This window comes from Bos indicus, chromosome 11 (genome assembly GCF_029378745.1).
Source record: "Bos indicus isolate NIAB-ARS_2022 breed Sahiwal x Tharparkar chromosome 11, NIAB-ARS_B.indTharparkar_mat_pri_1.0, whole genome shotgun sequence".
Classification (NCBI taxonomy): Eukaryota; Metazoa; Chordata; class Mammalia; order Artiodactyla; family Bovidae; genus Bos; species Bos indicus.
In genome coordinates, this window is record NC_091770.1 from 86,169,841 (window position 1) to 86,196,887 (window position 27,047).

A 27,047-nucleotide genomic window follows, 5' to 3' on the forward strand; every position below is an offset into this window, starting at 1 on the left:
GCTCCTCTGTCCATGGAATTCTCCAGAGAAGAATACTGGAGTGGGTAGCCATGTCTTCCTCCAGGGAATCTTCCCGCAATATCTGTTGTTAATCACTCCTGGGTTTTAATTCTCCTTTAAGATCTACCTTGCATTTTTTTTCATCTTAAATTTATTTTTATTTCTCTCATTCCTTACTTGTGCTGTACTAAGTTGGCTTCAGTTGTGTCCGACTCTTGGCAACTCCATGACTAAAGCCTGTCAGGCTTCTCTGTCCATGGGATTTCCCAGGCAAGAATGCTGGAGTAGATTGCCATTTCCTCTTCCAGGGAAGCTTCCTGACTGTCTCCTGGGTTGGCAGGTGGATTCTTTACTGCTGAGCCACCTGGGAAGCCCTAGTTTTGATGGTAATGAGGGCATAAGTGCTTTAAAGATAATTTCATTTTTTCTTTTCATTTTTATTGACATGTGATCAACCTGCAGCACCGTATAAGTTTCAGGTGTGCCACATAATGTCTTGACTTACATACATTGCAAACAGATTACCAGAGTAAGTTTAGTTAACATTCATCACCTTATATAGTTATATAGTATTCATTTTTATGTCTTTCCTTAATATCTAGCACAGAGCCTATAGTACTTAGCATGTGTTTCGGAGGCTTTATCAAATGGTTAGTCTGACTCCCAACTGGTAGTTTATATATGAGGTTTGCTGCCTCCTCTTGCGGGGGAGAGAGAGGGTTGGTGCTTAACTTAATGGTAGTGGTTCTAGTTCAACCCCTTCATTTTACAAATGAGGAATCAAGTATAAAGGAGGGGTGCCTTATTTAGTAATGAGGTGTTTTTATTTCTTTATCACATTCTACTGGGTATTGTGAAACATAGCAAAGCTCCAAGCTGGGGCTTATCTGTAGTCAAGGACAAATGTTGATTTCTAAAATCTGAGATAGACTGTGTGCTTTTCTCAGTTAACAGGCCGAGTTAATGAGGCTTTTGCCTGATAGTCTTAGCCTGTAGCCTTAAGCCAATACAATTCATCCAAATTTCATTTGGCTCTTTTTAGAGAAGTCTTAAGTCTTCACATACTCTAGAAACAGACTTTACTATTAAAAATTGCAGTTGTTCCAGGCACTGGCAGACTCCTGAGAGGTTTGATGTCTTTTCTTCCAGAGCATTCTTGAAGCCTGTCCGCTTAGCTATCTTCTTGTGAAGTGACTCCACCAAATCTCATTTCATTGTTGCCTTTTAAAAACTTTCTTACTCTTCTTCTAATGTTAACATAATCATTTGCATCTTCCGATTCTTCCCTGTTACTTTTTAATTTGCTTAAATAACACTTGTCTTTCTCTGGAGGGAAATCCCTGTTTTCTGGAACTTGTACCTTCTTTGCCTCTCTACGTGACCTTCATGTAGGAAAGGGTAGGAGGGGTTTCCTTCGTTATGCTGCTGTGCCTATAAAACCCTTTCTGGTAAAATTCCGGTTGTTGAGTCTTACATATTTGGGGTAATGCGTCTTTTCTTGCTTGTTGAAGACTTCTGGTTTATATTCTTTTCATTTCTTGTAAGGTTGTGCCACCATTCCAGTGTTATGTGAGCAGAGCACCCAGGATCCTGGCTTCCCTGGCAGCTCAGATGGTAAAGAATCTTCCTGCAAAGCAGAATACCTGGGTCCAATCCCTGGGTTGGGAAGACCCCTTAAGAGAAGGAAATGGCAACCCACTCCAGTATTCTTGCCTGGAGATTTCCATAGACAGAGGAGTCTGGTGGGCCACAGTCCCATGGGGTCACAAAGCTGAGAGACTAACACTTTTGCTTTTCTTTCATGAAGCTATCCCACCATTACTGGAAATTAGCATCACCTTTGAGGTCATTAAACATCCTGCTCCAACCACTAATCCCTTACCCTTTTTACTCTTTGTTGCTTTTGTGATCTGCATTTCCTTGACACCCTTCTCTGTCAAATGCTTCCTATGTAAGCAAGCAGAAATCCATTGTCCATCACTTCAAAATGCTAGCTAGAATTTTCAGTTTCTTTGCTTTGTTCAATTACTATCATATGCATCTGGTAAAACCTAAATTTTGGGTCATTTTGTCTCTGTGGCTTACACAAAAGTTGCTTGTTGAGTACTCATGGAGAAAAATCACGGACTGCCCTGGTGAGTGTACTAGGGCTTCATAGTCTCTGCAGGAGTCCCTGCAGGAGTTGTCAGGTCTGCAGAGCAATTTGTTCATTCCCTATACAGGCTATTTTAAGCATTTTTATTTTCTTTCTTTAAACTTAAGAAACAAAGTATTCTCCACTGATGGTCTTCCTACTTGGTGAAAAAACAGAAGCCATCAAAAGGAGATCCCTTAAATTTCCTGTTACTTGACTCATTAGTTTATCTCTTCTGTATCATTTGTTCTTTCTTTTCCTTCTATTTCAGTGGATGAGATGTCCATCATTATGTCTCAGCTTGATTCTCCAGAGTGCTTTGAATCTCTTTCTCTCCTTCCTGCTGATTAACTCTATTTTGTCTTTGAATCTTTTTTTTTTTTCTTTCTCTTAATTCTGATTCTTTCTTATCTTGCTAAACTTCTACTGTCTCACCTCAGTTCAGTTCAGTTGCTCAGTCTCTCCGACTTTTGTGACCCTATGGACTGCAGCACGCCAGGCTTCCCTGTCTATCACCAACTCTCGGAGCTTGCTCAAACTCATGCCCAACGAGTTGGTGATGCCATCCAACCATCTCATCCTCTGTCATCCCCTTCTCCTGCCTTCAATCTTTCCCAGCATTAGAGTCTTTTCCAATGTGCTTAACATTTCTTGAATACTGTCTTTTCTTGGCTTCTGTGACAGTTATTCAGAGTATCTCCTAACTCTTTCATCTCAAACTCCTTTGCTGTCTCTTCTCCCTCTCTCAATGAGAACCCTTTCCCTCTTTTAATGTATTCTTTTCTTTTTAAGCTTGTATCAGTTTTAGGACTTTCTTTATCATTTGTATGTTGATGACTTTCATTTTTCCACATGAAACTTGTCTCTGGGCTTCAGGCTCACACTTCCACTCAGTTACTAGGCAGCTCCACTTGGATACCATAGACTCTTCAAGATCAACATGTCTGCAGCTGTATTCTTCTCTCTTGCTCTCATATCTTCATTTTCCCTAATCATGAATCAATGACTGTTTCCTCTCTCCTAGCTTCGATCAAGCCAGAAATTTGGGTGACTGCATCCTTAGTCTGACATCCAGTCAGTCACCAGATCCTGTCAGTGTTATCTCCTACAAAGCAATCATGTCTCTCTCATCCTTGCTACTTTCTTATTGCAAGTGGTCATGGTTTTTCTAGATTGTTATGGTATTTTCTCCCTTGGTGTTCTTTCCTCCCATGTTTCAAAGCCTTCTTTTTCTACTCTCCAGCCAACTATGTATTATAAGATGAAAGTCTAATCATGTTATCCCAGATTAATTACTTGGGAAAAGTTCAAAATGCTCATTAGTTCTTACATGACTGTTATGATCTGATTTCTGCTGACTTCTTCAGCCTTCTTTTCACTTACTTCTCTTCCTCCTAGATTTTACTTCTCTTCCTCCTAGATCTACCATTTCATTTGAAATGGCTTCCTTCCTGTCTCCAAGTTTTGTTTTTTTTTTTAAATATGCAGATCCCTTTGCATAGGAAGGAAAGTTATGACCAACCTAGATAGCATATTCAAAAGCAGAGACATTACTTTGCCAACAAAGGTCCATCTAGTCAAGGCTATGGTTTTTCCTGTGGTCATGTATGGACGTGAGAGTTGGACTGTGAAGAAGGCTGAGCGCCGAAGAATTGATGCTTTTGAACTGTGGTGTTGGAGAAGACTCTTGGGAGTCCCTTGGACTGCAAGGAGATCCAACCAGTCCATTCTGAAGGAGATCAGCCCTGGGCTTTCTTTGGAAGGAATGATGGTAAAGCTGAAACTCCAGTACTTTGTCCACCTCATGTGAAGAGTTGACTCATTGGAAAAGACTGATGCTGGGAGGGATTGGGGGCAGGAGGAGAAGAGGACAACAGAGGATGAGATGGCTGGATGGCATCACTGACTCGATGGACGTGAGTCTGATTGAACTCCGGGAGTTGGTGATGGACAGGGAGGCCTGGTGTGCTGCGATTCATGGGGTTGCAAAGAGTCGGACACGACTGAGCAACTGAACTGAACTTGTGTAGGAAAAAATGCTGACTCTGGAAATATTACTGATATGCTGCATGTGGAAACACTTCTGCATTAATTTGGTTTGAACTCTGATTCTAAATGGAGAGGACAAGTTTGTATTTACAGCGATATTTTTCAGAAAGTGACCTAGTTGTGTTAATTATAATGTACAGTTGGTTTATAGAACTCAAAAGAGAATTTCCTTAGAGAAGTTTTCCTGGTGGAGGTTGCTAATGTGAACTCATACTTCTTAAGAGCATTTCTATCATGAGAAGTATATATAAAACACTGTTCATGGAAAGTGATAATATAAATGCTGACATAAATTTCCTTTAGACTATAGAAAATAGATAAGTGAGTTCTTGATGATAAAAACTTGAAACTTAGCATATTGAATAGAGGCTTTTAAAAATCATGTATCATTAAGATTATTGTCAGCAATAATAATGATAATGTTAATTATAATGAACAGTAATAACAGTAATAATAATATTAGCAAGACATGTTTTTCCTGTGTGCCAAGCACTGTTCTGAAGTGCTTTTTTAATTTGTTAGCATTCTGTTTCATTTTTTCAGGAGCATCAAAATGACATGTTCTTTAAAAATGTTGTCTTCGCAACATAAACAGATGGAGAGATATTCCATGTTCCTGGGTAGAAAGAATCAATACTCTGAAAATGACTGTATGACCAAATGCAGTCTACAAATTCAGTGCAATCCCTATCAAATTACCAATGGCATTTTTCACAGAACTAGAACAAAAAATTTCACAATTCATATGAGCGCTGAAAAATTGATGCTTTTGAACTGTGGTGTTGGAGAAGACTCTTGAGAGTCCCTTGGACTGCATGGAGATCCAACTAGTCCATTCTGAAGGAGATCAGCCCTGGGCTTTCTTTGGAAGGAATGATGCTAAGGCTGAAACTCCAGTACTTTGGCCACCTCATGCGAAGAGTTGACTCGTTGGAAAAGACTGATGCTGGGAGGGATTGGGGGCAGGAGGAGAAGAGGACGACAGAGGATGAGATGGCTGGATGGCATCACTGACTCGATGGACGTGAGTCTGAGTGAACTCCGGGAGTTGGTGATGGACAGGGAGGCCTGGTGTGCTGCGATTCATGGGATCGCAAAGAGTCGGACACAACTGAGCGACTGATCTGATCTGATGGAAACAGAAAAGACCCCAAACAGCCAAAACAGTCTTGAGAAAGAAGGATTGAGCTGGAAGAATCAACCTTCCTGACTTCAGATTATACTACAAAGCTGCAGTCATCAAGACAGTATGGTACTGGCACAAAAACAGAAATATAGACCAATGGAACAAGGTAGAAAGCCCAGAAATAAACCCATGCTCCTATGGGTACCTTATTTTTGGCAGAGGAGGCAAGAACATTCAATGGGGCAAAGACAGCCTCTTCAATAAATGGTGCTGGGGAAACTGGACAGCTACATGTAAAAGAATGAAATTGGAACACTTCCTAACACCATACACAAAGGTAAACTCAAAATGCATTAAAGACCTAAATGTAAGACCAGAAACTATAAAACTCTTAAAACATAGGCAGAACACTCGATGACGTAAAGCAAGATCCTCTAGGACCCACCTCCTAGAGTAATGGAAATAAAAAGCATAAGTAAACAAGTGGGACCTGATTAAACTTAAAAGCTTTTGCACAGCAAAGGAAACTATAAGCAGGGTGAAAAGACAACCCTCAGAATGGGAGAAAATAATAGCAAATGAAACGACTGACAAAGGATTAATTTCCAAAATGTCCAAGCAGCTCATAGAGGTCAATACCAGAAAAACAAACAACCCAATCAAAAAGTGGGAAAAAGACCTAAACAGACATTTCTCCAAAGAAGACATACAGATGGCTGACAAACACATGAAAAGATTCTCAACATCTCTCATTATTAGAGAAATGCAAATCAAACTACAATGAGATATTACCTCACACTGGTCAGAATGGCTATCATCAAAAAGTCTACAAAGAATAAATGCTGGAGAGGGTGTAGAGAAAAAGACCTAGTCATACCTTTGTGTATGTGTGTGTAAAAATTTATAGGACCACCAAAACGAGTGGCCTTTTATGTAAACAACTAAAAATATTGATGATATGTATTTTAGAGGCATTGTTGCGTAACAGCCAACGTGTAGTGAAATATTTAATATTGTTTGGAATATAAACATGGAAGTGTTCCATTGTGTATATAATCTTAAATTTATAAGTATCATGCTTTGTTGTCAAAGCACATAAACTCTTTTAGCCAGGAGCTCTCCCCTGTATGTTTATTATGAATGTTTCTTTTGAAAACACTTCCTTCATAAATGTGATAGGCATTTAACAAAGGCAGTATAATATAGTATTTAGGGAGTCAGGCTCTGGAGTCCTATTTGGGTCTATTTCTTGTCTTTGCTGTATTGCCTTATGAGTTACTTTTAAACTTAGTTTCCTCTCAGTAAAATGGGAGATAATACTACTACTTCCTGTATAAAGTTGTAAGTTTAAATGAAGGAATCAAAAGCAAATAGTGAAGGACATGTCAGCCTTCAATGAATACCAGGTTTGTTTATTTATTATTGTGGTAAAAAAAAATGGATAGCATACAATCTTAACATTTTGACCATTTCTAAATACACAGTTCAGTAGTGTTAAGCACATTCACATTGATTTGCAACCAAGATCCATAACTTTTTTCATCTTGCAAAACTGAAACTCCATAGTCTTTAAAAAACAATTCCCTATGTCTTCCCCTTAGCCTCTGGCAACCACCCTTCTACTTTCTGTCTCTATAAATTTGACTATTCTGGGTACCTGATATAAGTAGAATTGTATTTTTTGTGACTGGTTAATTGGACTGTGAAGAAGGCTGAGTGCCGAAGAATTCATGCTTTTGAACTGTGGTATTGGAGAAGACTCTTGAGAGTCCCTTGGACTGCAAGGAGATCCAACCAGTCCATTTTGAAGGAGATCAGCCCTGGGCTTTCTTTGGAAGGAATGATGGTAAAGCTGAAACTCCAGTACTTTGTCCACCTCATGCGAAGAGTTGACTCATTGGAAAAGACTGATGCTGGGAGGGATTGGGGGCAGGAGGAGAAGGGGATGACAGAGGATGAAATGGCCGGATGGCATCACTGACTGTATGGACGTGAGTCTGAGTGAACTCCGGGAGTTGGTGATGGACAGGGAGGCCTTGCATGCTGCGATTAATGGGGTCACAAAGAGTCGGACACGACTGAGTGACTGAACTGAACTGAATTGCACTTAGCATTATACTCTCAAGGTTTGTTCATACTTTAGCATATGTTAGAATTTCCTTCCTTTTCAAGGCTGAATAATACTCCATTATGTATACACTGCCACCCCACTCCAGTACTCTTGCCTGGAGAATCCCATGGATGGAGGAGCCTGGTGGGCTGTAGTCCATGGGGTCGCTGGGAGTCAGACACGACTGAGCGACTTCCCTTTCACTTTTCACTTTCATTGATTGGAGAAGGAAATGGCAACCCACTCCAGTGTTCTTGCCTGGAGAATCCCAAGGACCGGGGAGCCTGGTGGGCTGCCGTCTCTGGGGTTTCACAGAGTCGGACACGACTGAAGCGACTTAGTAGCAGCATGTATACACTGCATTTTGTTTATCCATTCATTTGTATTGATAGTTGGAAACTTGGGTTGCTTATACTTCTCAGTTATGGTGAATAATGCTACTATGAACAGTGGTGTACAGATACCTCTTGGAGACCCTGCTTTCAGTTCTTTTCAGTAAAACACAGAAGTAAAATTGCTGGATCATATAGTATGATGATTCTATTTTTGATTTTTTTTGAGAAACCTTCATACTGTTTTCCATAGTGGCCATACCATTTTACATTGCCACCAACAGTGAACAAAGGGTTCCAGTGTCTCCACATCCTGCCAACATTTAATTGTTTTGTGGTTTTTTGATAGTAGCCATCCTGATGAATGTGAGAGTCTTCTTTGCTTTTTATTTTCTTCTGCTTGTAAGCTTAAATTGTTCTTTCTCTAGTTTTCCTAAGGAACCTGAAGTTACTGAATTTAGATCTTTTCTTGACCAAAATTTTCATTTACTGGTATAAATTTTTCTTTACCATTTTTACTGCCAAATGAAGTTTGATAAATTATATTTTAATTTTTATTAAGTGACATCTTAATTTTTGCTGTGTGTCGTATCCTAGGTTGATAGCTTTTTGTTTTGGTAACTTAGAAATGCTGTTCTGCTGTCTTCTGACTTGCACTGTTCTTCTGTTCATAATGTATTAGGGTTCCTCCTGAAAAGATAAAAGAGTTTCAATTAATCTCATTATGATATGTCTAGCAGTAGTTGTTTTTTTGGCTGCACTGAGGGGCATGTGGGATTTAGCTGCTCGACCAGTGATTGAACTCTCCCTTCCTTCAGTGGAAACACAGATTCTTAACCGCTAGACCACCAGGAAAGTCCCTGTAGTTTTCTTTATGTTTCTTGCTTTTGTCTTGATCCATTACAGTTTTTGGTTTTCATCAAATATAGAGAATTTCCAGCCTTTCAAGAATTTCTTCACATGTTTTTCCCCCCATCTCTTCTTTTTCCTTCTCTGATGTATAGTAAGTGTAACTTCATGTTGAGCCACAACTTATCGATAGTCTTTTTTTTTTTTTAATCTCTTTTCCCTTCTGAATCTCATTTTGGTTAATTTCTGTTGCTGTATCTTCAGGTTCCCTTGTCATTTATTCTGTAATTTCAAATCTCCTGTTAGTCCTATTCAATGTATTTTTCATCTCACTCATGGTATTTCTTACCTCTGGATTTTTGATTTATGTCTTTTTAATATTTTACATGTGCCTGGCTCTAATCTCCTCAAACCAAGGTGGCTGCTAAACTCAGCTTTGGTTCTTTCTCCAGAATTGGGCAACCGGTAACTGTCTTTAGGTGGTAAACTATAACTGTCTTATTGTTATTGTTCAGTCGTGAAGCTGTGTCCAACTCTTTACGATCCCATGAACTGTAGCATGCCAGGCTTCCCTGTCTCAAACTCGTGTCCATAGAGTTGGTGATACCATCCAACCATCTCATCTTTTGTCACCGCTTCTCTTCCTGCCCTCAATCTTTCCCAGCATCAGGGTCTTTTCCAGTGAATCGGCTCTTTGTATCAGGTGGCCGAAGTATTGGAGCTTCAGCTTCCACATCAGTCCTTCCAGTGAATATTCAGGGTTGATCTCCTTGATGTTCAGGGGAGTCTCAAGAGTCTTCTCCAGCACCACAGTTTGAAAGCATCAATTCTTTGGCACTCAGCCTTCTTTATGGTCCACCTCTCACGGTCCACCTCTCACATCCATACATGACTACTGGAAAAATCATAGCTTTGACTGTATCCTGGACATTGTCAGCAAAGTGATGTCTCTACTTTTAATACGCTGTCCAGGTTTGTCATAGCTTTTCTTCTGAGGAGCACATGTCTCTAATATCATGGATGCAGTCACCGTCCACAGTGATTCTGGAGCCCAAGAAAATGATACCTGTCACTGTTTCCACTTTTTTCCTCATCTTTTGCATCCATCTTAGAGCTCACTTGATTTCTTCCCTCTCAGGGATCACTGTCCTTCATTTTTATCCAGCGTCTTGAAAATTGTTATTTCACTATTTTCCCTGGTTCTTTAGGTGAGTGGTAGGGTAGGTGGGTAAATCCAGTCCTTGTTACTCCATCTTGGCTAAAAGTGAAGGTTGTAGATATTTTAACTTAATCTGCTAAATGTTAGATAAAAATCCATTATCAGACTATGGTAAGACCTGTATGATATAAATTTTATGATATGTCATAGTTTATGTAAAGAGTTATCACAGTGTTTACACATGGCAGAACTGTTTCTGTTGTTTTCCTCATTATCTCATCAGAAGTTTAATGTTGCTGTTTTTCTTTAAATGTTAATTATTTAAGATGAGATTTAATCCAATTAATTATAACTGCACCATGAGGGAGTGCTATTGAAGGAACTTGGTGTGGTGGTAAAGAATATTAAAAAAGTAGATAAATTATGGCAGAGACTCTTATAGGCCCAAATATCTATTATATTCTGCTTCTGTATTGGGAAAAACCCCTGAGATTTACTTGGTTTGAACTGAATGGAATAAAGACTATATACGTGTACACATATCTACATACACATATGTATATTTTAACATGTATACATCCTAAAGATATGTATCTCAAAAAATATATATATTTAGCAGTTTTGGTTGTAGTGTGTGATTGGCTGCATAAGTTGAGGCTTACAGAATGTGAGCATAAGGGATTTGTGAGTTGTATTAAGGAAGAATCCTTACAGGGAGCTGCTTATGTATCCTTTTCTTGTCATTTGTTTTTAATGGCTCATGTTGGTGCTTGCTATCCCCCATCGTGATGTGGAAGCCGTGTATTGAGGGTGGTGGTAACAAAGCAGAGAAACCTGGGTCCCTGATAATCGTTGACCCGTAACTGCTTTGAGGCAGAAAGGATGGCACTAAGGGGAGTTTTCTATCACTTGCAGCTGAGACCAATTCGAACTAATAAGATACTTAAAACTTCCCATCATTTCCTTAATATTGCCAAGGAAATAAATTTCCTTGCTTCTGAATTGCTTAGAAATGTGTAGGGAAGAGCAGTTTGATTGGTTTTTTAAAAATTAATAGTTACGCCTTTTTAGAGTTCCTTTTATGTGTGTGTCTTATGTTTTACAGACATCATTTCTTTCATTTCCTTCATGTCTTTTTCACAACATTACTGCAGTGTTCATTACCTGTTTATCTATGCTGTTGAGGTTTAGAGAAGTTATATAAGTTGGTAGTAGTTTTAGAGTTCATATTTCATTTCAAGTCTGTCTGGCTCCAAAATCACACTTTTTTTCAGTGAGCTATGCTTTTTCTAGCACCTTTGTTTTAAATCTTTATTTTTGAGGCAACTTCTGGCTGGTAAATTAATCTCTTAACTTTGGGGGTATCACTGTTGTTTGTTTATTAATGAAGAATTGGAAATGAAACTCTGCTGAATCTGTAAAGATGAAAACTATCTTAAATCCTTATTGTTGTTTCTATTCTTTGCAAAACCGTGGACTCTAGCCCGCCAGGCTCCTCTGTCCGTGGGATTTCCCAGGCAAGAATACTGGAGTGAGTTGCCATTTCCTTCTCCAGGGGATCTTCCTGACCCAAGGATCAAACTCACATCTCCTACATTGCGGGTGGATTCTTTACCACTGAGACAGTAGTGGTAAATTTAACCTTAAGGCTTGTATTATAGATGAGGATTATTCTGAAGATCTCAACCTAGCCGTTGCCTAAATTGTTTGACTATTCTAGTGTTCTTTATCAGTTAAAGATTTAGTTTTAGGCAGGGTTAGCCTTAAATTGCCTAAAACTAAATCTTTAACTGATAAAGAACATTGCGGAGAAGGCAGTGGCACCCCACTCCAGTACTCTTGCCTGAAAAATCCCACGGACGGGGGAGCCTGGTGGGCTGCAGTCCATGGGGTCGCTGAGAGTCGGATATGACTGAGCGACTTCACTTTCACTTTTCACTTTCATGCATTGGAGAAGGAAATGGCAACCCACTCCAGTCTTCTTGCCTGGAGAATCCCAGGGACGGGGGAGCCTGGTGGGCTGCCGTCTATGGGGTGGCACAGAGTCGGCCACGACTGAAGCAACTTAGCAGCAGCAGCAGCCTTAAATTGGGCTTCCCCTATGGCTCAGCCATAAGAATCCGCCTGTAATGCGAGAGACCAGCGTTCGATCCCTAGGTTGGGAAGATCCCCTGGAGGAGGGCATGGCAACCCACTCCAGTACTCTTACCTACAGAATTCCATGGACAGAGGAGCCTGGCGGGCTGTAATTCATGGGGTCACACAGAGTTGGGCACAACTGAAGCGACTAAGCCGCAGCAGCCTTAAATTAGTTAGATTGACTCTTCTAGTTTATTCTTAATCTCTTAGCTTGAGAAATTTTTATGCATTTTTGGTTTTCATTGTCTTGTTTTAGCCTAGTCTGTTCAGTGATGAAATGAAAGCAGTCATGGGACAAACATCATATCCTAGGAGTGTAAGAGTGCCAAGAATTACTTAAAATACATGATCACGTACAACATTTACTTCTTACATTTAACTTTTGGTATCTATTATGAAACATATTTTTAAAGCCTGAGTATTCTAGAGCTTGGTTTACTTGTTATCTCTTAAGTGAAATAAAGGTTGATTGTATACCTGAAAAAGAAATTCATTGGTGGAAGAGACAGATGCCAGAACTATTGAGAATAAGTGCTTGTTTGTATAACCTTTTCGTTTGTTGAGTCTTTCCTTTTTTGGAGTACAGGAAATTAAAAAGTATGGAAGAATTTGCCATTCCCAGCTGGTCACATGTTCACCATTCTGTAGAAGTTCTTAATGCTGCTGTTATTATTTTATGAATCTGGCATAATTTTTCTCTTTAGTAGTTGATGAAGTGTGGATATACATTTAATAAGGAAAATTGTTTAAGATTGATAATATTACATATGCAAATGTTGTGTATATTTCATTCCCTCTGCTTTCAGCAAGCTCTGATATTGGATATGCATAAGTTGTTTTTTTTTTTTTTTCTTTTTTTCCTTCTCTCTTCTTTTGTGATAAAGTACTTATCTACTTTTCCAGCTTTTCGAGTTTGAGTGCTAACAGATGAAAGTAATTGTATTTTTAAGAGCTCTGCCTTAGAATTGTGTCCAAATATGCCTCTGCCCAATAGAGTAGCCACTAGCCACATGTGACTAAGTTAATTAAATTAATTAAAATAAGTTCATTTCCTCAGTTGCATTAGCCCTATTTCAAGTGCTCAGTGGTCACATGTGGCTAGGGGATACGTATTGGACAGCAAAGAAGTAGAACCTCTGTTGAGCATCTGAAATGCTGATAATCAGATTGTCACCTGAACAAAGTACTTGTGTGATTCTTATTATTATTTTAGATATATTTTAGATATATGTCATTTAATTTAATAATGACATATATCTAAAATCCAAATCCTCTGCTAAAAATCCAAATAATTCATTTGGATTTTTAGCAGAGGTTGTTTAGAAAAGTCAGATCATTCGCCTCTACATGTAAGCCTTCCTACATTTTGATGAAAGTTTTCTCACTATATTTTGAGGACATTTTCAGAAGTCATTATATAGCGTTGCCTAGTTCACAGATAGAACTTTATTCCTATGATGATTTTGAAGGTGGTTAAGTTTCTGGATTTTTGTGGATCTGATTTTAAAAAATATTTTTTCTCAGTTTTATGATAGTTTTATCTTCTTGTATAACTCCTAATGCTTGACTGACTGCTGGACATTGTGTATAAACATCTGCTTAGGTAATTAGGTAGTGTTATCTTTCTTCAGAGGGGATTTTGGTTTTTCCTGTTGGTCAGTTAGGATTGAGGCAGATCACTTTAATCTATTTAGTGATTGAACTGAGAAAGATTTTCAGTCTTTTGAGGGTTGCTTTATTTCTGCTTTTTTTTTTTCCTTATTTATTTCTAGGATATTTATTTCCTTATTTATTTCTAGGTTGGGCTTTTTATTCTTTGTGAGTTTAAAAGTTTAATTTCTATGCTTCTAGTCCCATGAGAGTGCTGGAAGCTCTCTTCAGCTTTTTAACTTTAGAGTTACAGCTTTGTAACTCAAATTGAGGCTCACCCCTCCTTGTGGCCTCCTTCTCTTCTCTGCATTGTTAGTCTCAATGGTAGAACTGGCTTAAAATGTTAAGTCTATAGTTGGTGGAGGTAGAAATCTCCCTGTTACATTGTCTACAAATTACATGTTTCTTTAAAGAGTCTCCCTTCAGTGTACCATATATTGAAATTTTAGGGGTTTGATATGTTACAGTTATTCTTCAGAGCCAGTTGAGAAAGGAGTAAGTTATTACAGATAGGGATCTAAATTTATTGTTGGTTAACTCTAAGATACAGTTTCAGATATGGGACAAAATATATTTATTGTCCTGAGTGTATTTGGACTCTTCCAACAGATAGATCTCCTCATAGAGGTAGAATCCTCCTTTCTGTGTTTATGCCAAAAACAAGAGTAGATGAGATTTAGTGTGTATCAATTATGTGGATCAAGATTGTAGAAAACTTAAGTAATTTTGTTGTTGTTCAGTCACTAAGTCATATCTGACTGTTTGCGACCCCATGAACTGCAGCATGCCAGGCTTTCCTGTCCTCCACTGTCTCCCGGAGTTTGCTCAAGCTTATGTGCATTGAGTTGGTAACGCCATCTAACCATCTTATCCTCTGTTGTGCCCTCCTCCTGCCCTCAATCTTTCCCAGCATCAGGGTCTTTTCCAGTGAGTAGTGTAACTTAAAATAATTGTCAGTAGAACTTGTGATCATTCTCTCCGTTATATACAACCTATAATTCTTGCTTCAGTAGAACTTATACCCAATTTGGCCATAAAGCATGGATTTATAGTAAGTTGGAAGGTTGAATGTGTTAAGATACAAAACATTGTTTTGTATTGTTAAGAATACAAAATGGAATATTTTACAGTAATCATGCTGGCAGTATGATGACCTTTATACAAAGCTGGTTATGTGCCTTTTGAATTGAGAATTTATCTAGGAATCAGTGACTTGTGTGAGCTCAGAACTCTCTCAGTGTTGCATATACTACAGTAATGTTGGCAATTACCAAGTCTGAACCATATGACTGAGTACAGTAAGTACAGGACTCTTTATTAAAATGTGCTTGACTTTTGATTCCAAATCCAACTTTAACCTTAAAAATTTTTTATTATAAATAAGACTTTATGGTAATGGCCAAATTCATATTTAATATTTCCTGAAGGTTGCAGTCAGTGAAAACACAAGATAGCACAAATGTAGTAACGCTACATCCCTTAAAACTCCCCAGATTTTGTGATCAGATTACCATAATAGACATGACTGAGCGTGCACGCACACGCACACACACACACACACACACACAGACTAAGTTAGAAGAAGTAAAACATACCAATACTTGTTACAGGAAAATATCCTTAAGCCATCTTAGTTTGACTTTTATTTTATTTAGTTCTGGCCATTCATAAAATACTTCAAAAAATATTGGCACAGCTTTAATATTAAATGATTGTTTTCATACTTAGGAATGTTAAGCTACTTTTCTTGTGTTTACATTTTATTATTATTGTTTTTTGGCAGTTGGTAAGGAGAAGGATTGAAATAGGTTTCTGGGTAGAGAACCCTAATTTGTAATACTGTTTCTGTTGGAAATTAGAATTGGATTTATATGTTTGGATTTCATCCACTGTTTATAAGGTGAATGAGGGTCATGTATATAGCTCAGTTAATGATTATCAAACTGTATTTATGAATTCATATTTATGTTACGTGCACATGTTGTTTTATATGTGCATACAGTTCTGTATGTGTTTCATTTTTAGAAGTATTGGCTTAGATTCAGATATGTTTAAGATAATATTGTCTGTCATTTTTTTGACAATTATTCAAGAAAGGAAGTGGCATAGGAGATAAAAGCATTTATAAAATGAGATGTTACTGATTTGACTACTTTGTATATAGAAACCATAAAATCATTTTGTAGATTTTTGGATTGTATTTTTTTCTTAAATACAAATGATTTAGTATGTTTTATAATACTGTAAACTAATTGAGATCATTGTGGTTAGCTTAATTATAGTCTTGATAAGTTTTCAGGGAAATGTGATAATAAAATATCAGAGACCTTTTCTTATATATGTCTCTTACTTCCCACCATTGACTTTCTTTGAATATGAGTTCACTGTCTCTCTTTCTCCCAAGAGAAAACTTGATTTCTCTATGTAGCTGTATTTTCCAGTCGTCTGATAGTTAATTCTTATTTGTCAGCATTTGGATTGTTTATACTGTACATTATGCATGCTATTAGCAGATAATTTCTTGCTGTATTAGCTCACTGCAGTATTACAGCTTTGCTTTCTGATGGAAATAGGTTTGTTCACTAAGCTCCTTAGAGCAGGGACATTATTTCATTCATTTATGCTGTAGACATATTTTTTGAAAGGATATCCCAGAACTATCAAAATTAACAGTGGAGTTCTTTTTGCCTGTTCCAGTATTCCTTTGCTAAGATTGTGAAAGTGAACTTATTTTGTAATTGTATCTTATTAAGTCTTTTGTGTTTCAAGGACTTTGTGTACATTCCGTCATTGACTAAATATTTATTTGCAACTGTTAATACTACATGTCAAGCCCTGGTTTAGGCCTGGAATGTAACAGTGAACAAAATAGATAACAAGTCCCTGCTATCAGTTTACGTGTAAGATAATTGTATGTAAGATACTGATTTATGTTAAGGGGAAAAAGGTAAAACAAGGAGGAAGATATCAATATATAGGGTGTTGATAATTTCAGCGGTGCCTTTTAAGACCCGATGGAAGTAGGAGAGCTGGGCATAGGCAAACGTGGATGTGAGCATTCCAGACATAAGGAAATAGCAGATCCAAAGACAGGAGTCAGGAACATGCCTTGATGTGATTTAAAATCAGCTTTTATTTGGAAACAATATCAAACTACTGCAAAGTTTAAAAACCAAAACAAAACTGTATACGCTTTGCTTAGAGACCTCATTCAAGTTTTGTTAATTCCTCGGATAATGTTCTTGAGAGACAGAGGATCTAATCCAGGCCTGTGTATTGGATCCAGCTCTCATGTCTCTCTAGTCTCCTCAGTTTGGAACAGTTCCTCAGTCTCTCTTGCTTTTCATTCTGTTCACATACTGAAGATTATAAGCTACTCATTTTGTAAACTTTCCTTCAATTTGGGTTGTCTAATGTTTCCTGATGACTTGACCCAGGATACGTATTTTGGCTGCAGTTTCACAGAAGTGATGTTGTTTTCTTGATGGATCCTTTTTCGTGGCATACAGGTAGTTTATCCCATTAGGTAGTGTTAACTTTGACCACTAGATTAATGATGATGTGTATCAAGTTTGTAGTCCATGTAATTAATAAGTATTTTGCGGGGAGATACTTTGAAACCACATAAAATCATGTTTCATTCCCACTTTAGTCTACTAGTTTTAGCATCACTCATGTTTTTCACCTAAAATAATTTTTGCCATGATGGTTGCCAAAGGGTGATACTCTGATTCAAGTAGTCCTTCTAGAGGTGGTGGTAGTATAGTAGTTAGCATAACTGTCTTCTACGTATTCCTCCTCCTTTTATTAGTTGGCATTTTACTGTAAGGAAGAGAATTAATTAATATCTGAACTTATACAGTGATATATCTATTAATTAATATCTATTTACACTTTTTTTTTGGCCATGCTGTATGGCATGTGGGATCTTAGTTTCCCTACCAGAGAGCCCAAGCTCTCTGCAGTGGAAGCATGGAGTTCTACCTGTTGGATTGCCAGAGAATTCCCTTAACTTTTAAAAAAAGTTTTATCTTGAAGTAATTAGAAATTCACAGGAAGTTGCAAAAATAGTACAGAATGGTCCTGTGTACCCTTCACCTAATTTCCTCAAATGTTTATATCTTGGATAACTGTAGTACATTAACAAAATCAGGATATTTGCATCAATACAATGCATAGGTATAGATCTATGCAGTTTTATCACCTGTGCGTCTTCTTACTTTTGGCACAAGGTTCTATAGGCTCATCTAAAAATGTTCCTGCTCTAGTCCTGGGATCAGCTATTTCTCTGAGGAGCCCTAATTTTTTTTTTTTTAGTGGAGAAGAGTGTTTCAGGACTCTGGGTGGTAGGTGGGCTCATGGCTTTTGAGATTGCTCATGGCTACTGCACTCAGACCTTTGCAGTGGGCAGGTCAAGCATCAACATATATATTTTCATATGTCTTTATATATTGAAAATCATGAATTTACACTGATGTCTCCAGTTCTCTAAACACCATGTTTTCATTCTAACTCTTCCCCCATCCCATATTTGCACCTCTTCTCCCAAAATTACAAGCTGGTTCCTATTACTATATAGTTATTAATTTGCTCTTTCTTTTGTATGTAGCCAGCTCACCACCTCCACAGAACTGTGATGTTGCTCAGGTGTACCTTCTTGTGAAGCCCCTGGAAGCTACTGAACTGCCTCCCTACTCTGTTTCCACTTCTTCCTTGTGTGGGGCCCCTGTTGTAATTTTAAAAACCTTCAGAAGGCCAGTGTGGCTGGAGTAGAATGAATAAGAATGGAAGTAATAGGAGGTGAGGCTTGAGAGTTAACCAATTAAGTGGGTGAAGTATGATTATAAAGAGCCTCATAGCTTATAGCAGGGAATCTGTGCTTTCCTCTCAATGAGATGGAAGTCCTTGGAGGTTCTAAGTGAGAGTGATGGGATAAGGGTGGGGAGGATGAGAGACAGTGGAAAATGATAGGATCTGGATTGAAGGTCCCTCTTGAGTCAAAAGATTGTTGAAGTATTAGAAAAAGCTGGTAGTCAAATAAGTGCTGCTGCTGCTAAGTTGCTTCAGTCATGAGTAGGATGTTTAAAATTGAAATTATGAGATGTTGCAGTTACTGATGATAATCAGGTTAAGGAGACCACAGGAATCAATAGGTGTTAGGATATCTAGTAGTATAATGACATCACCAAGAATTTTGACAGGATTAGAGAGTGTTAGAGAATCTGACAGTCAGCAAGGAGCTAAAATCCTTAGAGACTGAGGGTTAGTGATAGTGGGCAGAGATGCTCACAAGAAGGGGTGGTGGGTGGCTGATGATGTGGTTCAAAGCTCAGAGTTTGCAGAAAGAGGAAGAGTGATCTAAGATCGACTGCCCGGAGCAAAGAGGACACTTATCTTACCTGCAGGCTTCTACTATTTGGGAAGGTTGTTATGGTAGGTAGTGTCATCAAGGGAACAAATAAGGTTTCAACTAGAGTAGGAAGGTAAAAGAAATTGGTCATAAAAAGAAGTTCAATAATTGAATTGCATATCTATATGCATTCAGTAATTGAATTGTGTAAATTATATAAATAATACTAATATACATACCTGCTTTCTTGCTTTAGTAAGTGTAACTTATGTAATATTAGGTATTTTGTATATTATGTATCACTAGTCCTCTTGTTTGATATCTGACTTAATGTTTGAGAACATATTCTATCTATGTAAAATTTTATGGTAGAAACATTAGAGGAATCAAATGAATTTGACAAATTCTGTACTTAAAGAATTTACAGCTAATAGATGTGATAAGCAGTGTATAGAGAAATATTTTAAGTAAAAAGTCATGTGTTCATTGAAGAACATGTGATGTGTCCAAGTTCAGAAGATGGAAAATTTTTATCCTGGCATATCAAGGAAGAAGGTTTCATGGAAATAAGTACCATTTGAACTGGTCTTGAAGCAGAGATAAGATTTGGCAAATAGAGATGATCATGCAAAACATTTTCTTATGCTTAGCACTCAGTCATGGTACATGGTTGACAAGTTATTAGTAAGTTTTGAATGTTCTATGGTGAAAGACTGATAAAAGCAAACTTATGAGGGTAGAAAGATCAGTGTGAAAATTTTGTTGGTCTGGGTGATGTTATCAAATAGAGATAATGTGAACCAAATATAAAATTTAAGTTTTACTGGTGGTGGTTTAGTCACTAAGTTATGTCCGATTCTTGCGACCCCATGGACTGTAGCCTGTCAGGCTGCTCTGTCCATGAGATTCTCCAGGCAAGAATACTGGAGTGGGTTGCCATTTCCTTCTCCAGGGGATCTTCCCAACCCAGGAATATAACCTGGGTCTCCTGCATTGCAGGCAGATTCTTTCCCAACTGAGCTTAAGGGAAGCCCAAATTTTACTGGTAGCCGTATTTTAAAAATGGAAAGATTAAATTAATGTTAATAATATATTTATTCCAGTATAACCCAAATATAATTTTAGCATGTAATCAATATTAAAAATTATTAATGAAGATACTTTACATTCTCTTTTTGGTACTAAGTCTTTGAAATCCAGTTTGTATTTTATATTTACAGCATATCTCAATTTAGGCTATCACATTTCAAGTGCTCAATAGCCATGCATAGCCAGTGACTTCTATATTGGACAGTACAAATCTAGAGCAAATAAGAATGAAAAGTAGTAGAATAATGGGAAATAAGATTGGAGAAGGTTAGTGGGCCCAGGTGACAAAGAATTTTCTATGCTAATTAAAGGTTTAGACTTTTTTTCTAAGCATTTGTAAGCTGTCGAATAATTTTAAGGAGGGTGTGAAAGGTACATACAGATTTAAATTTCAGAAAGATTGACTGCTCCGTAGTAGATTGGAGAGGGGCAGGAGCAGTGGGTGATTAAAGGCAAGAAAACTAATTAGTAGGTAATAAATCAGAATCTGAGCAAAACACAGTGGGCAGTGGAACGGAGGAGGGCGCACCTGTGAGACCTTAAAGCTAGTAGTATCAGCCATACAGAGGGAATGACCTGATGTGAGGGAGCACGAAAAGAATTTCTGAATCAGACTAACATAAAATGGGACTGCTTATTAGAAACAGAGTAGACAACTTTTGAGTGAGAAAATATGAATTGTTTTGGATATGTTAAAATGTTTACTTTAAGAATAATAAAAAAATCCTGATATTTAAGGAATTTGTCTTCTCTAAATTTTAATCTTGTATTCCTTCAGTAGAATAGTTTTGAAATATTTTCAGGTATTCTTTTTTTATAATTTGTGTACATGTTTTAAGAGACTATGTACATTATAAAATACACATAAAACGAGTTCAAAAGTAAAAGCTAAATATATAAGCATATTTGTGAGATAATTTTATGACACTGCAAAAACTTTTCTAAGTTAAAAGTATTTAATTGCATTAAAAATTTTGGCTTCATGTTGGTACAGTGAATTGATGATTGGGTTTGAAGTTCAATTTATTTTGCTACTGGGTTTTTAAGGACTATGACAGGATATTTTACATTTCACAAAGATATATGGATACAAATAGAAGAAGCACGACGCATTAGTGGCTGCAGTTATTAAGTCACAATACTCATTTTCCAGTTTTGCCTACCAGTTACACTACTTATTGATTGTTGGAATTTGGTTAGTAAATTTCTGTTTTCTCTGATAGGAGGCTAGTTGTTGAAAACAAATCAGAAATAATTTATTTTTATATTTAAACACATGGCTGAACATCTTTAACTGGGTCAGAAAATTATGTTTGCAAGTTTTAAAAACATGGATGTGAAAGTTGAAAAAAACAATTTTAATAGACCAAGCATCTTATTATTTGTAAAATTCACATATGGATGGAACCATTTCCAGACATATTCTTTTCAAAAACACTCCTTTCCATAGCAAGAATTTCTTCTAGAGAGAAAGTTTTTCTTCTTTTCTCACTTGCTCTCAAGAAAATAGATTTTAGGGTTTTTTTTCTTTTTTTTTACCATATTTTCATACACTTCAGCCATTAAAAAATTCCAGGGTTTCCCAGTGGTGTCTGAATTAAAAAAAAATTTTTTTTTTGATGTGAAAGAAACGAACAAAAAGTTATTTTTTATTTTAGTAAAAAAGTTAATAATTAAAAAACTAATTAAAACTAAAATACAGGAGACTTTCAAACATTTATCATTAAATTTAATGAAAATTGGTTAAGTGCTGGGTAGAACACAGGTAAATATTATGCAAATAATTATAGAGATTTTTTTTCATAGTCCTGTTGTTTAGGTTTTAAATTGGGGTGGCTTTGGCTTTGTTTTGTCATTAACATGAAATATGAATTCTTGAAAAGCTTGTGTCCTGCAGAAACCATGTACCATAACTAACTGGGCTTATGAGAATAATAGAGTAGGAACAGACTGTGTAGAACCTGTACAAATTTTAATTAAAATGCTAACAAAAATATTTCAAATAGCAATAATTAACAGTCACAGATATTTGAGTATCTGCAACCTTAAACCCTGAGGCTTAAGCTTTTTTCTTTGAGATTTATGTCTTCTCAGCCTTTTCATCTGCACTTGCAAACTTACTAGATAGCTTAATGTCATGAGTGTAAGAGTTTTTGAAGCTGCTGTTTATTTGTACTTCAGTAAGGCATTTCTCGGAGAAGGCAGTGGCACCCCACTCCAGTACTTTTGCCTGGAAAATCCCAAGGATGGAAGAGCCTGGTAGGCTGCAGTCCATGGGGTTGCTAAGAGTCGGACACGACTGAGCGACTTCACTTTCACTTTTCACTTTCATGCATTAGAGGAGGAAATGGCAGCCCACTCCAGTGTTCTTGCCTGGAGAATCCCAGGGATGGCGGAGCCTGGTGGGCTGCCGTCTATGGGGTTGCACAGAGTCAGACATGATTGAAATGACTTAGCAGTAGCAGCAGCAAGGCATTTCTACATGATTTTTGGCTTTTTTCTTAATGTCATCCTATATTGCTAAGGCTTTCGGTTTTAATTTGAGAAAGCTTGCCTATCATTTAAAAACGTTACCAACCTGGAAAAAACCACATATTTTACTTAATATTTGAATTATTTCCTTGTTTTCCACTTGCATATAGGATAATTTATGTTACAGAAATTCAGATGATAGCAGTACATATTTATAATGATTATGGATGTAGCACCATATTTCAAATAGCCTTTAGATAATTTTTAACTTTGTGGGTGGTGGTATGATTAGCTTGCATTGTTTTTAGCCTCATAATTTGGGCAGTAAGAGCTTATATAAGAAGTAGGTGAGTTATTAAACTGCCTTTTTTTTCCCCCCAGTTTGTACAAATTGCGTTTTGGTATTATCTTAAATCTGTAATTATATCCATTATAGTCACTTTAAAAAGTTTTATTGAGGTATAATTGATATACAATAAATTGTATATAATTAAATTGTACAATTTGACTTTGGCGTATGTCTGCACTCCAAAGTGGAATGCTTTTTAATCTGCTTGGTAACCTTTCTACTAGTAAATTAAAAAAAAAAAAAATCTGGGTACATGTAAGCTGTAGTATGTCACAATTCAATGAAAGCTAACAAGAGTGAGATGTTGCTGAAAACCCCCTTGTTAAACAAAAACATTTTAAGGTTAAATATGCAAAATTGTAATATTTTCTTCTTGCACTTCAGTGGATCATCTTATTCCCATTGAGTACCTTTACTCAACTTGGGCGATTTCTGAGGTCTATTGGATATTTGGTGGGTCCTTGCATATAGATTCTGGGTCTCAGGTAGAAGTAGATAGAGGTATTGGCCATAGAAAATGGTTTTCAGGATAAAGTTCAGATACGTGTTTGTTTCGTTAACTTCTCCCATTGAGTGTGGTGGTGTGGGTTAGTCACTAAGTCATGTCCGACTCTTGTAGTCTCATGGACTGTGGCCTGCCAGGCTCCTCTGTCTATAGGATTCTCCAGGCAAGAATACTGGAGTGGGTTTCCATTTCCTTCTCCAGGGGAATCTTCCTGACCCAGGAATCGAACTCCGGTCTCCTGCATTGCAGGCAGATTCTTTACCAACTGAGCTATGAGGGAAGCAAGCCCCCCACTGAGTGTAGGAGAAATTATGGCTATTTGTGAGTTCCAGCTAAGGATGATTTTATGTTCAGTATTTTTAAGTAATTTTCATTTTCTTTTTAAACCAGTGATATGAGTGTGTCTAAATTGATTGACAAGAGATTCTTATTCCTACTTGGCTGTTGTCCAGTCACTCAGTCATGTGTGACTCTATGACTCCATGGACAGCAGCACACCAGACTAACCCTGTCCTTCATTATCTCCTGGAGTTTGCTCAAACTCATGCCCATTGAATCAGTGATGCCATCCAACCGTCTCATCCTCTGTTGCCTCTTTCTCCTGCCCTCAATCTTTCCCAGCAATAGTGTCTTTACCAGTGAGTCAGCTCTTGGCATCAGGTGGACAAAGTATTGGAGCTTCAGCTTCCTCATCAGTCCTTCCAATGAATATTCAGGGTTGATTTCCTTTAGGATTGATCTCCTTGCTGTCCAGGGGACCCTCGAGTCTTCTCCAGCACCATAGTTTGGAAGCATCAGTTTTGGGGCACTCAGCCTTCTTTACGGTCCAGCTCTCATATCTGTACATGACTACTGGAAAAACCACAGCTTGGACTATACAGACCTTTGTCAGTCAAGTGATGTCTCTGCTTTTTAATTATGCTATCTAGGTTTGTCATAGCCTTCCTTCTAAGGAGCAAGCATCTTTTAATTTCATGGCAGCAGTCACTGTCCACAGTGATTTTGGAGCCCAGGAAAATAAAGTCTCTCACTGCAATAAGAAAGATTGAATGTTGACTTGTACCTTTTTATTCAGAAAGATAATAGGATAAATCACTTTTCTCCCTTGCCTTCCTTTGTTGCTAACTTTTCTGCATGCAGACAATTTAAGTCAGTACTGGAGCTGATTCCCATATTTTTAGCCAGAGATATTAGAAATATGGGAGATCTGGTAAGTGGGCAAGCTCTGAGGGCTTAGTTTAAGATTTATTTGAAAGCTGTGTCTGATCTTCCTCCTTACGCAGTTTCATATAAAAGTTAGGCAGTAAGATTTTTTTTTTTTAATGTCTTTTAGGAGTTGGAGCTGGGGTTTTTCGCTCCAGTTACTGTTTTCCCGGTAATCAATCTTGGGGAAACATTTTGTCCGTTAGGTTCTTTTAATTCTCAGTCTTTGGTCTTACTGCTCTCTGCACTGAAATCCAGTAGATCTTTGCAACTTTAGCTTCTACTCACTGCTTGGTATTTTTCTTTCTCATTCTTGAATATTTTGTGGTGATGGTGTTTTTTTTCCCCTTTCAGTGGGGCTACAACTTTTAAATCTCTCCTGTCATTTCTGTGCATTTGAAAGTAGGGAAAGAGACAAATAGTGTTAATTTTCTTCATTGCTTTGAAGTTTTGGTTGTAGGCTTTTCCTTAATATGTTTTATTTTTTAAAGTTTCTGTATCTCAGTTTTAGTATCACTTTCTAAGAATCAGTGTTGAAATAAAAAAAAATTACCTCCTAAGGTTTCTATGAAACTGCTTAATGAGGATGGTCATAGACATAGGGTTTTAATCAAGTCTGGAGCTAATCCAGCAACTTGATATCAATTTCGTATACTGAAAATACTGGTATCTTTTAATAATTCAGTATTTGTTTTCTTAAAAATAGTACTAAATTGAATAAGTTTCAAGCGTAGAAATTTATAAATAGAAGTATAAATGTAAATATATTTACCCCTGCATTATCTTCTGATGTAAATTATTAGCAAATTAACCTATTAGTATTATTCAAAAATAAATGCTACCAAAAAAAAAAACCTTAATGTGCAAATGAAATAGTATTTGATCTTTAAAAAATGGTTTACAAAAACAAAATAGTATTACCATTGAGTTGAGCCACTGCTCAAGTGTTCCAACTGCTGAAAAAGCTCTGACTCTACACTAGTGGAAGATATTATGGGGAAATATTTATAAACTATTTCTAGTTTTTTTTTTTTCCGTTTATTTATTCTTTATGGAACTCCATCTCTCTATGATGACTTTTGGGGAGGCTGTAAGGTAAGCAAGGATTCAGTCCTTTTACTGATTCAGGCTGTAATTTTGTTTCAAAGAAAGTTTTCTTTTGTCTTCATTATATGTACATGGAGACGGTATGAAGTGTACAGATGTTGTTTCTTGGGAAAGTCTGAACTAGAGGAGAATATTCTTGTTAATAGAAGCTTCTGCCTGTCAATTTAAATGTTTTCTCCTTTGTGGAGATTAATGGAGGTCCTACAGTAGAGGACCTTTCAAATGAATGTACCCTTTTTGATTTGAAATGTTAACACAGAGTATAAATCTGGATATATCTAAAAATATGTGATTGACATTTTGCATTTTAAACTTACTAAAATATCAAAATTATACCAACAAAGATATATTGATATTTTGGTACTTATAAATAGCCTCATATGCTAAAATGCTAGTATGAAAAGTAGTTCAGCTATCCTTGAGAGGGAATTTGTGGGTTGAGGATGGAGGAAGGGTGTCAAAATGTGAATGTAACAGTCCCAACTTGATTGGAAGTTGTATATTAATTTTTAATGTATTTTTTTCTTTCAGTTGAAGAGAATCACTATCGTTTCAGTGTATGTGCATTAATGATATTAGTGGGGTGTAGATAATGTTCATTGTGATTAAAAATATTTATAGCTTACTGTTAACACCTCTACACCATTCTCTATAGAATATTTTCACAAAGTGTTGACATGTTTCTTAACAGAAATTGAAAATATGAAATATTACTTGTAAATATAATATGTGCAGTTTTTCTAGAATTAGTAAAGTAAAAATTCAAGTTTCCTTTCTAAGTTTTGCATGTGATTGTCCCCACATTTTCTTTCTACTCAGATCCTTAAAATCTCTCTATACTGTTTCGTTTCCTGAAATCCTTTAGTTTCCTTCTTTACCTTTCCAAGCTTCCACTGGTGGTTGAGAAAAGGGAGATGAGTTAAGTATATTGAACTTCTAAAACTTAGGAAGTATTTTGCTACATCATTTTCTAATAGCAAGACCTTGGGAATGCCAAAGTGGCTTAATCTTTCTAAACTTTGTTTCCTTTTTAAATGAGAATATGTCTTTTTCTGCCTTCCTCAGAGTTACTCGGGGATGAAGCAATATATGCACTAGTGTTTTATAAATACTGTTTCCTTCATAAGCATATCCCCTCCATTGAGTAATTTGAGACTTGGTTTGTTTCTTATTAGTTTTTTTCACTCCCACCAAGTTACATATATGTACTTTTTCCTATTTTGCTTATAAATTTAATTCATTATTGTGGAAAGTCTAGAAAATACAGAAAACTTAAAGAAAAAAAATAGAAACCTGACCATGCCTCATCCTGTTTTCATGTTTTTAAGGGAAATTTAGTTTTGAACCTCACTTTCCTGAGGGTAAGGATAGTTAGTGTCTCACTTATTTTTAGATTTTCTGTTCTTTCCATGTACTAGGCATAC

At 36.9% G+C, this 27,047-nt stretch overlaps 1 protein-coding gene across 7 annotated transcripts in view; it reads left to right on the plus strand.

Annotated features, from left to right (window-relative positions):
* The window catches only part of ROCK2 (Rho associated coiled-coil containing protein kinase 2), a 128,577-nt gene that overhangs the window by 16,407 nt on the left and 85,123 nt on the right, over window positions 1-27,047 (plus strand). The gene's annotated exons all lie outside the window — the stretch shown is intronic.